The sequence below is a fragment of the Aotus nancymaae genome, unplaced genomic scaffold (assembly GCF_030222135.1).
Source record: "Aotus nancymaae isolate 86718 unplaced genomic scaffold, 86718_ANA_hifiasm-v0.15.2.pri h1tg000016l, whole genome shotgun sequence".
Taxonomy (NCBI): Eukaryota; Metazoa; Chordata; class Mammalia; order Primates; family Aotidae; genus Aotus; species Aotus nancymaae.
In genome coordinates this window covers 32,660,580-32,667,310 of record NW_026988428.1, presented here as the reverse complement: position 1 = coordinate 32,667,310, position 6,731 = coordinate 32,660,580, and positions in this window count along the sequence as shown.

Here is a 6,731-nt window from a genome sequence, read left to right as displayed (position 1 = left end):
ACATAATAATTAAATTAGGCCGGGCACAGTGGCTCATGCCTGTAATCCCAGCACTTTGGGAGGCTGAGGCGGGTGGATCATGAAGTCAAGAGATCGAGACCATCCTGGTCAACATGGTGAAACCCCGTCTCTACTAAAAATACAAAAAATTAGCTGGGCATGGTGGTGCGTGCCTGTAATCACAGCTACTCAGGAGGCTGAGGCAGGAGAATTGCCTGAACCCAGGAGGCGGAGGTTGCGGTGAGCCGAGATTGTGCCATTGCACTCCAGCCTGGGTAGCAAGAGCGAAACTCTGTCTCAAAAAAAAAAAAAAAAAATTAAATTATATTCAGTTGTGTTTATTTAATGCTTGACTCTCCCATTAGACTGTAAGCTCTATGAGGGCAAGAACCCCTGCTATAAACTTTGTTTCTTGCATAGTGCTGGGCACATATAGATACTACATAACACTTTGCTAAATGGGTTTATAAATTTAGCGGAATCTCAGAAGTCTACTGGTCCAATGCTTCTTTTCTTTCACCATATGTTCAATAGGTTATTTACCTTCTCCTTGAATATTCCCAGCAGCAGAGAACTCTACTTCACCAAGAGGCCCATTTGCTTTTGGAGAGATTTAATAGTTAAAAAGTTCTTCTTAGTGAAGAAAAATCTGATCACCTGCCACCCCCCTTGGCCCTAGACTGGCTGTCTGGAGCTGTGTCCTTGAAACAGGAACTGGCAGCTGTCCTCCTGGCTGCTCCCTCTGCACTCAGCTTTCACTGGGCCATCTCAACAGTCCTTTCAGTTCAGGAAGGCTTGGATTCTCAACCCTTTCTTCCCCTTCTCCAGAAACTCCCTTCTCTACCTCTCTCTCTCTTTCTCTCTCTCTCTCTCTTTTTTTTTTTAATATGGAGTCTTGCTCTATTGCCCAGGCTGGAGTACAGTGGCACTATCTTGGCTCACTGCAACCTCTGCCTCTGAGGTTCAAGCAATTCTCCTGTCTCAGCTTCCCGAGTAGCTGGGACTACAGGTGCCTGCCACCATGCCTGGTTAATTTTTGTATTTTTAGTAGAGACAGGGTTTCACCCTGTTGGTCAGGCTGGTCTCAAACTCCTGACCTCTGGTGATCCATCTGCCTTGTCCTCCCGAAGTGCTGGGATTACAGGCGTGAGCCACCATGGCTAGCCTCTACCCTTCTTCTCTGCCCTTCTCAAGAAACTCCCTTTGGTCAGCACCATATTTGCCATCTATTCTCATTGCCCCAGGCTCTCCAGGAACTGCAATACGGATCTGGCAGAATGAGGAAGGAGAGGGAAAAGAAAGTGAAAAAAGAACGTTGTTTCTTTCTCACAGTGTAACCAGACATATTTCCCAGAAAACACTGTTATTACTGATGGTTGGGTCCCCAGGCTAATCCTGAACTAGATGTAACATTGTCAGCTACATACATTCTGGGTCAAGTGGCCTTTCTGGACACATTTAACTTTTTTTTTTTGAGACAGAGTCTTGCTTTGTCTCCCAGGCTGGAGTGCAATGGCGCAATCTCCACTCACCACAACCTCCACCTCCCAGGTTCAAGCAATTCTCCTGCCTCAGCCTCCCAAATAGCTGGGATTACAGGCATGGGACACCACTACCGGCTAATTTTTTGTATTTTTAGTAGAGACGGTGTTTCCCCATATTGGCCAGGCTGATCTCAAACTCCTGACCCATGATCTGCCCACCTTGGCCTCCCAAAGTGCTGGGATTACAGGCGTGAGCCACCGTGCCTGGCCCATTTAACATTTTTTCTCTGGGAAAAATGTGTTTGGGTTCCAAACAACCAAGTTATATATAAACCCTTTAAATAACCAGCTTGCAAATTGGGAACTGCTTCTAGAGAAGTATTTAGGTAACACCGAGTGGGAGAGGGAAGGGATGAGAACAGAGTAGGCTTGCTCAGAAAAGTTTCCAAGAAGTTTTTGAAGCAAATGTAGGAAAAATGGGAAGAGTCAGACAAACCCGGGTTTAATCCTAATCCCAGCTCTTCCACTTACCTACTGCGAGTGTGCACCTGATTTACCTAAGTTCCCCTCAAATTCTCTCTAGTACCTCACAGAGTTGTGGGGGCATGAAGCTAGAGACTATACTGCCTTTGGCACAGTGCCCAGCACATAAGTGAACGATCTGTGTTGTGATGTTTTGCAAACGGGGGTGTCTCCTCTCAAAGTGTGGTAACAGGATCCATGACCTGCTGATGTCCCTGAACCCTGCGTGAAGCTCTCCCACCTGTGGGAGCCCACGCTCATGAAAGAGAGGCCTGCCCTCTGCCTTCCATAAACATTCCAAAGGAGGGAGACTAATGAACTCCAGAGGAGAGGTCGGGGACAAGGGAGCAGGGGATCTGAGTGTCCCTGAAGACCAGTGTTTCTGTAGGAACACCTGTGTGTCCTGTGTGATCGCTGTGACTGTGTGTGTCGGTGTGACAAGTATGCAGGCCTGCTGCGTGTCCTACCTGTCAGTTGGACCATGGAGATTTCCCTGTCTCTGGCGCTCCATTACTCAGCTCTCTGCGGTCCTGGCCTTATCACTTAGCTGTCTGCCCTCTGGCCTCTTCCCTTTGTTTACCAACTTGGCTGACTCTCTCCTCTGGGAACAAAGGAGGTGTTCAGTTCTGGGCAGTGCCTGGCTCCAGCTACCCGCCCCCATTGCCTCCCCTTTCCAGGAGGGTTGCCCCTGTCTCAGACCCCTTGGCTCTGAGAGGCCCCTTCCCACAGCCCCAGGGAGAGAGGAGACTGAACTCCTCAGCTGGTACTCCCTTTTTTTCTCACCCTCTGGCCCCATTCCTGCCCCCAGCAAGTCCCCTGAAGCTTCACTAGAGCAGCTCCTCTCCCCATTGTCTGGCCAGGATTTGGAAGCTCTGGTTTCCATAGCAACCCCTGGGCATTTAATTAAAGGAGGAGGCCTTCATCTCTTCCAGGCTGGGCAGTTCCAAATCTCAGCCCGAAAAAGGATACCCTGAGGGGGTGAGGGAGAGGTGTTGTCCTCCAATATAGCACAATTCCGGCTTCCCCACAAAGTCTGTTATGGCTTTCCCAGCCCACCCCCTCCCAGCTGCCACCCCGATCACCACCTCATGCCAGAGCAGGTTGGAGAGGCCTCTCAAACCAGCTAGGGCAAAATCCAGGTCCCAGGCTAGTAAAGGTTTCAAGGAAGGGGTGGTGTGCAATTGTTGTAAGCCACCGTCTCCCATATGCACTGTGGCTTTGTTTACTGGACCCTGGGGTTGGGGATAAGGGTGGGAGATCATTCAACACTTGCCTACTGTCCAATTTCTTTCCCATGGAATGGGCTTAGGGGCTCTTTGAACTCCCTGAAATTGAATGGAATATGTATAAGTTCATTATAAGGCTTTTTCCTGGGTACCGGGTACATAGCATTCATTAGATGGTCAGGAAAGGGCTCTATGATCTCAGAAAGGTTCCTAGCGGCCGGGTGCGGTGGCTCAAGCCTGTAATCCCAGCACTTTGGGAGGCTGAGGCGGGCAGATCACTAGGTCAAGAGATTGAGACCATCCTGGCCAACATGGTGAAACCCCGTCTCTATAAAAAATAAAAATAAAAATAAAAATAAGAGAAAGATTCCTAGCACTGCTATTTGCCCGCTGTGAGACCTCAGTCAAATCACTTAACCTCTCTGTGCCTCTGTGTCCTCATCTATAAAGTGGGGATGATACTACCTGACAAGACTGCTGGCATCTTAGTAAGGGGTTGTTGTTAAGGTAGTTATGATTACTCTGACAGTGGGCTAAATGGAGGGTCCCACGCCTTATCCATCCCACGCCCACCTTCCCTGGAGGTAACAGGTCTGCCCTCTCAACTGGGGGCATTCACCTCCGCCTGGCTTATTCCCTTATTCCCTCTCTGCCCCACCTCAGGCTGCTGGAAAGTGTTCTAGACGCTGATGGGAAGCAGTCGCTCTCCAGAGCCTCGTCACGGGGTGGAATTTCCAAGCTCAGGTCACTGAGTTATCCCAATTCCTGAAATTCCGTCTCAGATTTCTCAGCTGTCGCTGTGACCACTTTTCCCCGTTTCTGGTTAGGTTAGTTTGTGTGTGTGTGTTTCCTTTTCACTGTATTTTTAGCCTTTGGAAAAAATAAACATTTCACACGCTAGCACCTTCCTGATCTTTCGATTCTCCGCAGGCATGGGGGTGGGGCCACTTCTTCCCCTGACCTTTCTTCAACCCTGTCTCCCTTTCCCAGCCTCCCACCCCTCTGGCACACAACCTTACCTTCTGTTGAGAATTCCCGGAGTTACCCCACCCTCCTCCCATCTCTCTGCCTCTCCTGTCCCCTCAGTACCAATATATGCAGATCGTGACACAATTCTGAGTCTCTGGGTTCCTTATCCTTTTTATCTTGTTTCCCTTCAAGAAATTCCTCCTCCTTCCCCATTGTGGCATTTTCCCATTGTTTCAGAAAAGGCAACTGTATCCCTGCTGTTCTGGCTTGTTCTACTTCAGTAGCATCCTGATTCACAGGAAGTGTGGAGTTGTTGCTGGAAAAAGGGGTTCTCATCCAAACCCCAAGAGAGGATTCTTGGATCTCCTGCAGGAAGGAATTCAAGGCAAGCCACAGGGTGCAGTGAGAAGAGATAGTTGATTGAAAGCTACTCAGTTACAGAGTAGGGTGTCCTCAAAAAGCAAGAGGAGGAGGAATGCGCCAACTCTTCTTTTTTTGAGATGGAGTTTCACTCTTGCCACCCAGGCTGGAGTGCAGTAAGTGGTATGATCTCGGCTCATACAACCTCCACCTCCCGGATTCAAGCGATTCTCCTGCCTCAGCCTCCTGAGTAGCTGGGATTACAAGCGAGCACCACCACATTCAGCTAATTTTTGTATTTTTAGTAGAGATGGAGTTTCACCATGTTGGCCAGGCTGGTCTCGAACTCCTGACCTCAAGTGATCCACCTGCCTTGGCCTCGCAAAGTGCTGGGATTACAGGCGTGAGCCACTGCGCCCAGCCGGTTCATCTTTTGTAGGGGTCTTATCTATGTAAAAGCTAAGCTATGTCTAGGTGTGGGTGGGCTGATAGCATGACAAAATTTGTTATTCTGTGGATTTAAATAAAACTATCCTTATTATTACTTTTTTAGGGCATAAGTACATAACAGCATCACTATGGCTGGGCGCAGTGGCTCACACCTGTAATCCCAGCACTTTGAGGGGCTGAGGTGGGTGGATCACCTGAGATCAGGAGTTTGAGACCAGCCTGACCAATATGGTGAAACCCCGTCTCTAAAAAAAAAAAAGAAGGAGCTAACTATGACTACCTTTTTTCTTTATTTTATTTTTTGAGACAGAGTCTCAATCTGTCGCCCAGGCTGGAGTCAGTGTCAGTGGCACAATCTTGGCTCACTGAAACCTCCGCCTCCCAGGTTCAAGTGATTCTTCTGCCTCAGCCTCCTGAGTAGCTAGGACTACAGGCATGCGCCACCATGCCCAGCTAATTTTTTGTATTTTTAGTAGAGATGGGTTTCACCATGTTGGTCAGGCTGGTCTCGAACGTCTGGCCTCAAGTGATCCACGCGCCTCAGCCTCCCAAAGTGCTGGGATTACAGGTGTGAACCACCGCGCCTAGCAACTACGACTATCTTAAAAGCATAATTGTTATGCAGTCACAGGGTATGTAGACATTCTGTTGTGATAGGAGTTTGTCCTTGCAGGCATTATCAAGCTGCTTTCTTAGCCATAAACATCTTATGACCATGGGTTGTGGCTGGCAAGGAACGTGCCTTGCTAGTTTAATTTATTTATTTATTGAGAAAGGATCTCATTCTGTCACCCAGGCTGGAGTGCGGTGGCATGATCTCAGCACACTGTAGCCTCCGCCTCCTGGGTTCAAGTGATTCTCCTGCCTCAGTCTTCCAGGTAGCTGGGAATACAGGCACCCACCACCATGCCCAGCTAATTTTTGTGTTTTTGTAGAGATGAGGTTTCACTATGTTGGCAAGGTTGGTCTCTAACTTCTTACCTTGAGTGACCTGCCCCCCTTGACCTTAGATGCTGGGATTACAGGTGTGAGCCACTGCGCCTGGTCCATGCCTGGCTAGTTTTCATATGGAGATGATTTTTTTTTTTTTTTTTTTGAGACAGAGTCTCACTGTGTCACCCAGGCTGGAGTACAGTGGTGCGATCTTGGCTCACTGCAACCTCTGTCTCCCAGGTTCAAGGGATTCTCCTGTCTCAGCCTCCTGAGTAGCTGGGATTACAGGTGCGTGTCTGGCCTGGAGTTGATTTTTTAAATGGTGTCACCGAGGCCGGGCTCGGCAGCTCACACCTGTAATCCCAGCACTTTGGGAGGCTGAGGTAGGTGGATCACTTGAGGTCAGGCATTCAAGACCAGCCTGGCCAACATGGTGAAACCTCATCTCTACTAAAAATACAAAAAAAAAGCCCGGGTGTGGTGGCTCACGCCTATAATCCCAGCACTTTGGGAGGCCAAGGCGGGTGGATCACAAGGTCAAGAGATCGAGACCATCCTGGTCAACATGGTGAAACCCTGTCTCTACTAAAAATACAAAAAAAATTAGCTGGGCATAGTGGTATGCGCCTGTAGTCCCAGCTACTCCAGAGGCTGAGGCAGGAGAATTGCTTGAACCCAGGAGGCGGAGGTTGCGGTGAGCCGAGATTGTGCCATTGCACTCCAGCCTGGGTAACAAGAGCGAAACTCCGACTCAAAAAAAAAAAAAAAAAAAAATAGCCAGGCATGG